Source organism: Sus scrofa, chromosome 4 (assembly GCF_054392235.1).
Source record: "Sus scrofa isolate SSC_HxYL_T2T_F1_AM1 chromosome 4, Sscrofa_HxYL_maternal_Yorkshire_Landrace_v2.0, whole genome shotgun sequence".
Lineage (NCBI taxonomy): Eukaryota > Metazoa > Chordata > Mammalia > Artiodactyla > Suidae > Sus > Sus scrofa.
The window spans coordinates 66,836,782-66,849,623 of NC_139386.1; positions in this window are offsets into that span (position 1 = coordinate 66,836,782).

The window sequence follows — 12,842 nt, forward strand, 5'->3', positions numbered from 1 at the left end:
CATTCCTTTCCAAAGTCTTAAGCATAATCATCTGCAATGAAGGTGATTTTAGGAAGAGGAATGTCCCTGGGAAAAGAAAGCATAGAATGATAAGATATATTTTTGTGCATTGTATGAGTGTGTGAGTGTGTGTGTGTGTGTGTGTGTCCCACACAGTGCTTTTGTTCCCACCAGGAGCTGTCTGTTCTTTTTATCTATATTTATAAGAAAAAGTCTAATAGTTCTTCTTGCTCTGTGTCTACGAAGTCATTTCCCTTTGGGACAGCAGTTTTCAGAAATGCTGACTAAGAGTTTCCTTAGTGCAGGGAAGATCTGTAATTCCTCCCTCCTAGACTGGAAACTGCAGTATGTTGGGGGCCCCAGGCACAGGGGCCTGTCCCTGTTGTTTTCTGTTTATATGGTTGGTCCAGCGCCTGTCATGTGGAAAGGATGTGCCGTTAGCATCTGGAGGAGTGTGCTTTGTTACATAATTTCAAAAGTTTAAACTATTTGCTCCCCAATAGTTTCTTCTACCCCATAACTTTTGCTCCATCCCAGACAAGGCAGCCCCAGAGAGGCGTTCATTGCCTCTGGGAATGTACGATTGGGAAAATGGGATTTGGGGATTTTTGAGGGAACTTGGGGCAGAAACCATTGATTTGGACAAATTCCTTATGAGTTAGATTTCCTGAATTGGTGGAGAAAAAGCGAGAAAGTCAGGGGGGGTAAGGATGAGCTCCACCCCCCAGCATTCCTATCAGCCGCATCCTGAGTAGAGAGCTCTCAGCACAAACTCCAGACATGTTTGAGGAACCTGAGAGAGATGAGACAGGAGGAGTTGGGTACCAAGATCCCAGAGCAGACACGGCTGTGACAGCTTCCCCTGGGAGTTGAAGGATGTTCCCCGTAAACCTGAGGACAGCACTGAATGGGAACTGCCTGCTTCTGCCCAGCCACAGAGCATCCCTGGAGCTCTAGGGGACATGCAAATAGCTGGCAACCACCCTACCTGCTGCCTCTTTAATTGCTTAGAGTAGAACAGTGCCTGGCACAGAGAAGGCATTTAATAAGTATTTATTGAATTGATGGATTGGGTGCCCAGTGAATATTTCATTTTCCACACTTTTAACCCTCTTTGTGTATTTTAATTCACTTTCTCTCTGTTACTCATCTTTATTTTTATTTTAGTTTTTTTTTGGGGGGAGGAACCTCACCTGCGGCCTATGGAAGTTCCCAGGCCAGGGATTGAATTGGAGCTGCAGCTGCCGGCCTATGCCACAGCCACAGCAACATCAGATCTGAGTCATGTCTGTGACCTACACCACAGCTCATGGCAATGCTGAATCGTTAACTCACTGCGCGTGGGGCCAGGGATCGAACTTGCATCCTCGTGGATACTAGTGGCATTCATTACCACTGAGCCACAATGGGACCTCCTGTTACTCATCTTTAAAGCAGAGATATTCTAACACCCTCCCCAGAGATGGGGAGAACTAGCTCGTCCTCTGGTTATCACCCAGGCACCCTGCAAGGGATGGCACTGACCTGTAAGACATGCTCCCAGGACTGGTTGAGAAGACAAGGCTCAGGAGTAAAAGGAGAAAGTAAGAAAAATAAGCATTCGAGAGCCAGATGAGGCTGACCATCATCGTTAGAGAAGTAGAGTGTAGGAAGAGATTATGGAGGAGGGACTATTGACATATAAGTAGTACTGAGATGAGAGAGAGAGAGAGAGAGAGAGGGAGGAAGAGGGAGAGAGGAGTAGGGAGGGTATGTTTAGGGAGAGGAATTCGGTGAACAAAGTGGAATCAGGGATGAACATGGCATGCTCCAGTTCCAAGAGATCAACAATATGAATGGCTAGTGTGGAGGGTTGATGTCAAGAACCATCATGAGACTAGAGAGAGGAGCCAGTCAAACTTCAAGGGTTCTTACGCCAAGGTAAGGAGTCCAGACTTAGCAGGGAAGCAGGACTGGTTACTTATTTTGCAGGGCACAGTGCAAAATCAAAATCAAGTCCCCTTGTTCAAAAAAGGTAAGAGTAGGAGTTTTCGTTGTGGCCCAGCAGAAAGGAATCCGATTAGTATCCATGAAGATGCGGGCTGGATCCCTGTCCTTGCTCAGTGGGTGGGGGGATCTGTTGTTGCGGTGAGCTGTGGTGTAGGTTGCAGAGGAGGCTCACATCCTGCCTTGCTGTGGCTGTGGTGTAGGCCCGCAGCTGTAGCTCTGATTCAGCCCCTAGCCTGGGATCTTCCATATGCCACAGGTGCTGCCGTATAAAGCAATAAATAAATGGAACAAAAAAGTAAGAGTTTCAAGAGAGCACAGTGCCTTCCTGAGCTCGGGGCCCAGTGCGACTGCTCAGCTGGTACCCCACGAAACCCACGCCTAGTGTAAGCCACGAGAATGCACTCAGAAACGGTGAGCAGGAAAATGCTGCTGTGACGGGTTAGAAAGACCAGCTGTCCAGTGCCTTCTGGATTGGTGGGGACAGGAAGTGGCAGAGGGATGCCTATCAGCAAATCATGGTCCCTATCAAGCGCAGAGAAGGCTGTGGCTGTAGAAATAGGAAGTGTGCAGTGACAGCACGGATCAGGGTCCCCAAGGACTGAGCCGGGGAAGAGCCTAGGCCCTCTGTGATGACGTCATGGCTCAACCCTCGACCCAGGCGCTTGCTGATGAGGAAAGAGGAAGTATGGAAAAAGGAGCTGGCTTTGGGGAACTGGTGAGGAGCGAGCAGTTTTAGTCATGCAGATTTTGCGTTAAGGGCTTCTGAGTTGAAATGCCCCTATGTCCTGCTGGCAATTGAAGATGAGACAGAAAGTTTGGGTTTGGAAATGTAGATCCGGAAGAAGTGAAAAGTGTTGTGTAACTGTTAAGGTTGTGAGGCCATGTGGCATTTCTCAGGAGTTGATGGATAAATAAGCAGGGTGCTAAAAAACAGATGAGTACTTTAAAATAATATTTTCTGCCACCACTTAAAGGAATTGGGCAATTAGCCTTGATGGGGGATCCAGCAGCCTGGCGGAAGGTTTTTCCAACTGCGGTTTCCACAGGGTGGTTGTGCAGAATAACAAACCTGTTTTGATCTTTCAGTGCTATTGCATAGTATTTTTAAAAAATAAAAACAACACCCGCCGAAATACTGGTAAGAGCTTATCGGCATTAACTGTCAAAGGGTCCTTGTGGCAGTTCCCCGCATCCCCACTCCCCACCTTTTCCTCACTTTTTAGTGATCCATTTCTTTTTCAGGCAATTCTTTCAGGAATTTGAAAGTTTAAGCAGGGGTTACAGGGAGAACTAACAGGAAATGTCTCATCTTTCCAAGTTTATTGTTGAGAGTGGCCAGATGTCATTTGTTTGTGAGTGGGAAATGGGAAGTTAGATCACAAAACTTGAAATTTAAAACTCCATGTTTTAAAAAAGGGGGGGAGAGGGGAGAGGAGAAACACAGTGAAGTCACTTTGCCTCCTGTGACTTATGTTAACAGTGTAGTGGAGCAGCGCTTCTAGCAAGACGCTAATATGAGAACATGTTTTACTGTCTGCAGACATCGCTCTCTTCAAGGCCTGCGTGTGAACAGCTGGCGTCCGCCTGGCCCGGCTGGAGTGTTTGGGAGCCCTCGGTGGATCTGCTGAAATTATAAACCCCATGAAGGGCCAGGAACAGAGGCCAGCCTTCTAACTGGTCACCGTGCCCAAGAATAAAGACCGAGAAAGGAACTTGCAAAGAGTCCTTCGGTAGTTAGTGCTTACAGAAGCAATTGTATTGATTTTTTAAAGATTATATTTTCAGCCGCTGTGGTTTAAACTCTGGGTCAAACACTTCCAGACTGTTCAGGCTGGCTGGCTCCGATTTGGCCCTTTCGTCTCTAATTGCTCACTGGCTGTCCCGGAAATACCCTCTTCCTTGTCCCTCGCTGTTGTTACTGCGGGCTTTGGCAGGCTCCCTCTCAACCAGGTGTTTTCCCCAGAAGTTGCCATGGCAGCAGCGTACAACAGAGGTTCAGAGGGCTTGGAACTGAGGTGGGGCCTGAGTTCCTGTCTCCAGCCCACCATTTGCTGATCCGTCTTCCTCGGAGAAAGAGCACATTGTACAGTGTTGCACTTCCTTAGAAGATGACAAGCTCCAGGCCAGACACACAGGCGTAAACTTGGACTTGGTTACTGGATCACTGGGCCAAACATGGGACACTTGGCTGAATGAGAGAATGCAGAGCACAGGGATCCAACAGCAGCTCAGAACTTCTTGGCCAGTTTTGCAAAGGAAAAAAAAAGCCCCATCTACCTGTGGGGCTTTCAAGGGCAACAAGAAGGATGTTCTTCAACCCCAGCCCTTTCTTCCACTCAAAGTTGTTTAGCAGATTTTTCTTCTTTGGACCCTGCCTAAGATCATGAAGTCCCCACTTTAGTCTCTCCTTGAGGTTAAATCATTACGGCTTCTTTCATGCAAATACTGAACTGGAGAAGCAAGCCCATTGGCCAAACTCATTCGCCATATTGGCTGCCTAGGCGGTTAGTGTCATAGTGCCCCAGGGATGGGAAACACCAGGAGGTAAACTTTTTCTTTTTCCTTGTGGTTAAAAAATATATATATATCTCTATATACGCGCAACACATATATATGTATGTGTGTGTGTTTGTATAATAAAATTTAGCAGTTTAACCATTTTCCAGTGTACAAGTCAGTGGCATAAGTACGTTGGCAATTTTGTGCAACCACCACTGCTATCTGTGTGCCATAACTTTTTCACCATCCCAAAGAGAAATTCTGCATCCATTAAAAAGTAACTCCCCATTCCCCTCCCCTCCAACACCAGGTAAACTCGGTCTTAGAAACTCTTGTCTACTTTCTGCCGCTATGAATTTGCCTATCCTGGGTACCAACAGATATGTTTTTAGCAATAACTTTGTTGTTTTGTGAAAAAAAAAAAAAAACTATTTTGTTTGTTCATCTGTTTGTTTTCAGTTTCTGTGCTGCCAAAAACAGCATAATACATTTTTTAAATACATGCCCAAGGAGCACAGAAACGTGCAAAGGAAAATTACATCATAATATACTGTTGTCAACATTTGTTAACCATCATCCCCAACATTTTTCTGTGCATATAGACATGTAAACACAAACGAAGAAAAAGGAAGGGTCAGAGAGATAAACTTGACTAACAGGAGATTTTTCAATACATGGCTATTTTAAGTTACTCATTCAACTTTTCTTCAGTATAACAGGAAAAAAAAGTAATCGAAGGTATTGCCAAACTTTAGATAAGTGCTTCTTCACGACAAAAATATGAACTCTGAAAAAACTCCTCTTCATTAGTGAAAACAATGCAGATGTGGGACCTCTTAGGATTTGTTGATCATGTTTCTCAATGTTGGCTGCAGCAGGCCAATCACTGTGCTGAGTGCTGGCAACGTGCACCTTCTTCTGCCTCCTGCTTCCTCTCCTTCCCAGCTCTAAGGCTCCTTGTTAGTTAGATTATCACTTTGACTTCGTCAAGGTGAGGCCATGTGCATTCAGAACGGGCAAGTTTGGTGGATGAGGTGAAAAAGCAAGTGGACCCAGGAGGCTGAGGTTGAGGTGGATGGGGCCACATATTGGAGCCCTCATTTTCAAGGCAGAATAATGGAAGCCAGGAGGACAGGTAAGTTGTTAGAGAGCTAACTATGGGCCAAGCATTACACGAATCATCTACCGTCCATGTATTCAGTTCCTCCATCTTTTTTTTTTTTTTTTTTTTTCTTTTTTAAGGCTGCACCCAAGGCATATGGAAGTTCTCAGGCTAGGGGTCCAGTTGGAGCTACAGCTGCCAGCCTACGCCACAGCCACAACAACAGCAACACAGGATCCGAGCCACATCTGTGACCTACACCATAGCTCAGGGCAATGCTGGATCCCCGACCCACAGATTGAGGCCAGGGATCGAACCTGAATCCTCATGGATACTAGTTGGATTCATTTCCATTGCACCTCAGAGGAACCCCAGTTCCTCCTTCTTTACATCCAACCTATGATCAATGCAGTTGCCTAGATATTTTTATTATTGTTTTTGCTGTATGGGTAAGGAGCAGCGGCTTAGGAGAGGACCTTGCTCAGGTCACAGAGCTGATAGACATGGAGCCCAGGCAGTCTGACTGCAGAGCTCACACTCTGTGTTCTCTCCACTGACTGTGAAAGAACAGCCATTGGGTCAACAAGGGGGCTCTTCCTAGTGGGGAACCTGGAGAGTGAGAGAGAGAGTAGAGGGGGAAGCCAACCCTCCGAGTCTACATCGTGCATTCCCATGATGTATCTAGTTTGCTGTTCTCAGAAACATCCCCATTTGATGGACGAGGGAGAGGGGTGTCTTGACTCTTTCAGGGGCACTGTTCAGGAGTCAGTTCTGGGGCTAGGCTTTTTCTGCTCTGCATCTGAATGATGCTCCCTGGTCATGGAGGGAGAGGGCTTTCTTTAAAAACAAACAAAAAAACCCTTTTGAATCAACAAAAAAACCCTTTTGAATCAACATCTTCTGTTAGGTGCCATGTAAAGAAAATACAAGGGCTTTGTATAAGTTTCCTGAGGCTGATGGTAACAAATGAGTGGTTTAAGACAACAGAACGTGGGAGTTCCCCGTCGTGGTGCAGTGGTTAATGAATCCAACTAGGAACCATGAGGTTGCGGGTTCGATCCCTGGCCTTGCTCAGTGGGTTAAGGATCCAGCGTTGCCATGACCTGTGGTGTACATGGCAGGCGTGGCTCGGATCCCACTGTGCTGTGGCCCTGGTGTAGGCTGGCAGCTACAGCTCTGATTAGACCCCTAGCCTGGGAACCTCCATATGCTGCAGGTGCAGCCCTAGAAAAGGCAAAAAGACAAAAAAATTAAAAAAAAATTAAAACAACAGAACATATTTTCTCACAGTTCTGGAGGCCAGAGTCCAAAAATCAAGGTAGCATCAGGCTGTGCACCACTGAAGACTTTGGGGGAAAATACTCTGCATCGTGCATCTTCTGGTAGCTGCTTTATTTCATTATTATTATTATTTTTTTTTTGCCACACCCATGGCATATGGAAGTTCCTGGGCCAGGGATCAAACCTGGGTCACAGCAGCAACCCAAGCCACTGCAGTGCCAGTGCCAGATCTTTAATCTCCTGTGCCACAAGGGAACCCCATGGTGGCTGCTCCTTTTTTTTGTTTTTGTTTTTTTGTCTTTTTAGGGCCACACCTTTGACTTATGGACGTTCCCAGGCCACAGGTCAAGTCGGAGCCATAGCCACCAGCCTATGCCAGAGCCACAGCTACACAGGATCTGAGCCAGATCAGCAAACTGTGCCCCAGCTTGTGGCAACGCCAGATCCTTAACCCACTGAGCAAGACCAGGGATCAAACCCGCATCCTCATGGATACTGGTTGGGTTCTTTACCGGCCAAGCCAGAATGGAAACTCCATGGTGGCTGCCCTCGATTCTTGATGTTCCTTGGCTTGTGGATGTATCAGTCTCTGTCTTCAGCTTCACATGGTCCTCTCCTCTCTTATAAAGACATTTATCATTAGATTTAGGGTCTACCCTAATCCAGGATGAGCTTATCTCAAGATCTTTAAATTAATTACATTCATAAAGACTTTTTCCAAATAAGGTCACATTCGCAGGTGCCATATCTTTTTTTTGGAAGAGGGGGTGGTGGGGAGCATTCACCCCACTGGCTTCATGGTAAATGATGGCAGTATCCATCAGTGATAGTGAACAGAGCAGCTGGGGATTAATTTAAACGTCGTGGACAGGGAGCTCCTGGTGGTGTCACTCTGTTGGACTGAGTCTAACACCACACCTTACCTCATGGCCACACCTGAAACTACAAATATCTCTATGTTTTACTCTTAAATAGAATTTCTCTTTGCGGGGGGCTAGAAATGCACATCTTCACTTAGATGCTGATTAGGAAAAAACCCCAAACAAACAGCAAAGCGCAAACCTCAGGAGGCTATGTCACAGTTTTATATGTGATACTGTCCTGTCAATCACACAAATACCCACAATGGAGTTTTGTTCAGTGTTTTGCACTGTCCTCGAGCTTATTGGCCATAGTATGGGATTGGAACATCTGATAAATTTTTTTTGGAAAATTAACTGAGGACTGGTCCAGAAGATACATTTAAACCTGGATCCCTTTGTCTGAATTTGGGCCTTTCGTAAGGACATGGTGGTCTGAGGCTTGAGGTCTCCAGCTTCCCAGGAATCTGATGCCAGTGGACAGATTCTGGTTTTACTTTGTCCAAGAGACCCTTGACCACTGATCCTCTGCCATACTAATCCCTAAGCTTTTCCTTTTCTCTCCTTTCTAATCCATCTCATACCCAATTTTTTTTTTTTTTCATTAGGGCTGCACCCGCGGCATATGGAAGTTCCTGGGCTAGGGTTCGAATCAGAGCTCTAGCTGCCGGCCTGCACCACAGCCACAGCCACGCGGGATCCAAGCCACATCTGCGACCTACACCACAGCTCATGGCAACGCTGGATCCTTAACCCACTGAGTGAGGCCAGGGATTGGACCTGAGTCCTCATGGGTACTAGTTGGGTTTGTTACTGCTGAACCATAATGGGAACTCCATCTAATACCTAGTTTGAAGAGGCTTAATGTGGGTCCTTTTTTGGTACCAAAGTGTTTCTCTAGGATGAAGGCTTTTTCATCCTCCTATCTGACTCAGAGCCCATCCCCTCCTTGAATCCTTCCCTCCTCATCCCAGGCCTCAAAACTCCATCCTTCCTCTGAAATCCCAGAGGCCTTATTGCTATGCTGCTTACCAGCACTTAGCACACACTTCATCGCTTCTGGAAGACAGATGAGGCAATGTCTTGTCTCCCAGTGCCTCCCATCTGGATGTGAGGTCAGTTCAGTACTGTTTGAATGACACCTGAAGCCCCTGGTATTCCCGGAACATCCCCCCTCCCCCGCCCAGATCAGCAGGAAGACACTCCTCTTCTCAGAATTCAACAGCTGCATACCTTTCACTCATTTCGGCAGAGTTGCCTTCCCTTGATTTTTATTTATCCTCAAAACCGGTTGGGGAAATCCCTAGCTTTACTGTTTTTAAATAGCCCACTGTTCCTTTTATTATTTAGATCCTATTCTTGTTTCAAAAAAAATGTCAAACCTCACATTCTGGGACTTGACACCCCTTTCTCTGTGACTAATGCTATAATCAGAGCATCAGTGTGATAGGGACTGCTAGTCATCCTTGGCTTTTTTCTCAGCCCCCTCCTGCTAGGAAATGAAGCAGAATTCTCTTAACGACCCCCGTGCTCCATGCACCCACCACCCAGCCTTAGTCATCACCGAGTACATGACCTTCCTCTTTGGTCCCTGACAATAGCTCATACTGGACCAGCCCGAGTCAGGCACTGTTCATCTGCTTTTGAGTGGATTTTTCAAAAATTGAGATATAGGGAGTTCCCTTCGTGGCTCAGTGGTTAAGGAACCCAACTAGGATCCATGAGGACTCAGGTTTGATCCCTGGCCTTGCTCAGCGGGTTAAGGATCTGGCGTTGCCATGAGCTGTGGTGTAGGTCACACATGCAGCTTGAATCCTGTGTTGCTGTGGCTGTGGCATAGGCCAGCAGCTGTAGCTCTGATTTGACCCCTAGCCTGGGAGCCTCCATATGCCTTGGGTGTGGCCCAAAAAAGACAAAAAGGAAAAAAAAATTGAGATATAATTGACATGTAACTTAACAGTTTCTGTTGTACAACATGATCCAAAATATGTGTATAGTGTGCAATGATCACCACAATAAGTTTAGTTAACATCCATCACCGTACATAGTTACAAACTTTTTTTTTCCTTGTGATGAGAACTTTAGAGATCAATTCTCTTAGCAACTTTCCAGCATGCAATACAGTATTGTTAACTGTGGTCACCACGCTATATATTACATCACATCCCCAGGACTTACTTATTTTATAACTGAGAATTTGTATCTTCTGATCACCTTCACCTGTTTCGCCCATGGCCCCATCCCCCAACTCTGGCAACCACCAGTCTGTTTCTATATCTATGAATTCAAGGGTTATTTTTCTATTTGGAGGGGGGTTGTTGGTTTTTTTAGATTCCATATATAACTGAAATCATTGAAATCATGCAGACCTTGTCTTTCTGTGTCTGACATTTCATTTGGCATAATGCCCTCAAGGTCCAGCCATTTGATTACCAATGGCAGGGTTTCCTTCTTTTTTCTTTTTTTTTTTTTTTTTGTCTTTTCTAGGGCCAGTCCCTCAGCATATGGAGGTTCCCAGGCTAGGGGTCGAATCAGAGCTGTAGCCATCGGCCTATGCCAGAGCCACAGCAACATGGGATCTGAGCTGCATCTGTGACCTGCACCATAGCTCAGGGCAACGCCGGATCCTTAACCCACTGAGCGAGGCCGGGAATTGAACCCACAACTTCATAGTTCCTAGTTGGATTCGTTAAACACTGAGCCACGACGGGAACTCCTGGTTTCCTTCTTTTTAATGGCTGAATAATATCACATATATATGTACACACATTACATATTCATATATATATGAATTTTATCCACATATATATTGATAAAATATTTTATTTATTCTTCTACTCACCAGTGGACACTTAAGTTGTTGTCATGTCTTAGCTATTGCAAATGATGCTGCAATAAACATGGTGGTGCAGGAGTTCCCTTTGTGGCTCAGTGATAACGAACCCACTATTATCCATGTTGCAGGTTCAATCCCTGGCCTCACTCAGTGGGTTAAGGATATGGCATTGCCATGAGCTGTGGTGTAGATCACAGACATGGCTCAGATCTGGTGTTGCTGCTGTGACCATGGTGTAGCCTGGCAGCTACAGCTCCAATTCAACCTCAAGCCCAGGCCTAAAAAGCAAAAACAACACAGAACAACAACAAAAAAATGGTGGTGCAGATATATTTTTGAGCTAGTGTTTTGGGTTTTTTGGGTTTTGTTTTTACTTTTTTTTATATAACTACCCAGAGGAATTGCTGGATCATGTTGCTGGAAATTCTGTTAATTTTTTGAGGAACCTCGATACTATTTCTATAGTAGCTACATCAATTTACATTCTCGCCGGAGTTCCCATCGTGGCGCAGTGGTTAACGAATCTGACTAGGAACCATGAGGTTGTGGGTTCGATCCCTGGCCTCGCTCAGTGGGTTAAGGATCAGGCATTGCCATGACTGTGGTGTAGGTTGCAGACTTGGCTCGGATCCCGAGTTGCTGTGGCTCTGGCATAGGCCTGCGGTTACAGTTCGATTTGACCCCTAGCCTGGGAACCTCCATATGCTGCGGGAGCGGCCCTAGAAAAGGCAAAAAGACCAAAAAAAAAAAAAAAAAAAAAAAAAAAATTCATTCTTGCCGACAATGCACAAAGTTTCCTTTTTCTCCTTAGTCTCATCAGCATTTGTTATCTCTTATCTTTTTGACAGTAGTCATTCTAACAGGTGTGAGGTGATATCATTGTGGTTTTGACTTGCCTTTCTCTGATGACTAGTGATGCTGAGGGCCTATAAAAATATACCTGTTGACTGTCTCTATATCTTTTTTGGAAAAATGTCTATTCAGATCCTCTGCCCATTTTTAAAAATTTGATTGTTTTATTTTTTTCTATTTAAGTTGTATGTGTTCATCATACACTTTGGATATTAACCCCTTATCAGATATATGATTCCTGGATATTTTCTCCCGTTCCGTAGGTTGCCTTTCCATTTTGTTGATGGTTTCCTTTGCTGTGCAGAAGCTTTTTAGTTTGATGTAGTCCCATTTGTTTGTTTTTGTTTTTTTTGCCTTTGCTTTTGGTGTCAAATCCAAAAAATCATCACCGAGATTGATGTCAAGGAACTTATCACCTGTTTTGCTGTTGCATGAGTTTAATCCTCACAACAGGCCAATTGTAGTGAGTTGTATTATTATCTCCATTTTATTTTATTTTTTTTTGGCCACCCCTTCTGCATGTGGAAGTTCCTGGACAGGGATCAAACCTCCACCACAGCAGTGACAACCCTTGATCCTTAACCTGCCGAGCCACTAAGGAACTCCAATTGAGTTCATTTTATTTATATATTTTTTTGTCTTTTTGCCATTTCTTGGGCCACTCCCATGGCATATGGAGGTTCCCAGGCGAGGGGTCTAATCGGAGCTGTAGCCGCCAGCCTACGCCACAGCCACAGCAACACGGGATCTGAGCTGAGACTGCAACCTACACCACAGCTCAGGGCAACGCCGGATCCTTAACCCACTGAGCAAGGCCAGGTATCGAATCCATAACCTCATGATTCCTAGTCAGATTCCCACGACGGGAACTCCTCAATTGAGTTCATTTTAAAATGAGACAACTGGGGTACCGAGAGGATAAAACACCTGTCCAAGGTCACAGAGACACCTAGACACTTGGCCTTGGAGTCTGCACATTTGACTACTCTTGGCACTATTGGTTGGCACCTGATCACTGTGTCAACCTGCTATATTATGAGTGGAGCCCCTAAGATGAGAGGGCACCAACCACGAGGTCACACTGCTGCTCCTGGAAGAGCTAGTAGATACCTCAGCAGCATTCACCTGTGACGTTGTGATGGGGAATGTGAACTACATTGCAGTTAGTATGACTAGAATTCCATGTGTTAGGATGCAAACAATTTTTTTTTTTTTTTTTGGTCTTTTTGCCATTTCTTGAGCCGCTCCCACGGCATATGGCGGTTCCCAGGCTAGGGGTCTAATCAGAGCTGTAGCTGCCAGCCTACGCCACAGCCACAGCAACGTGGGATCTGAGCCGCATCTGCAACCTACATCACAGCTCACGGCAACGCCGGATCCTTAACCCACTGAGCAAGGGCAGGGATCGATCCCAAAACCTCAA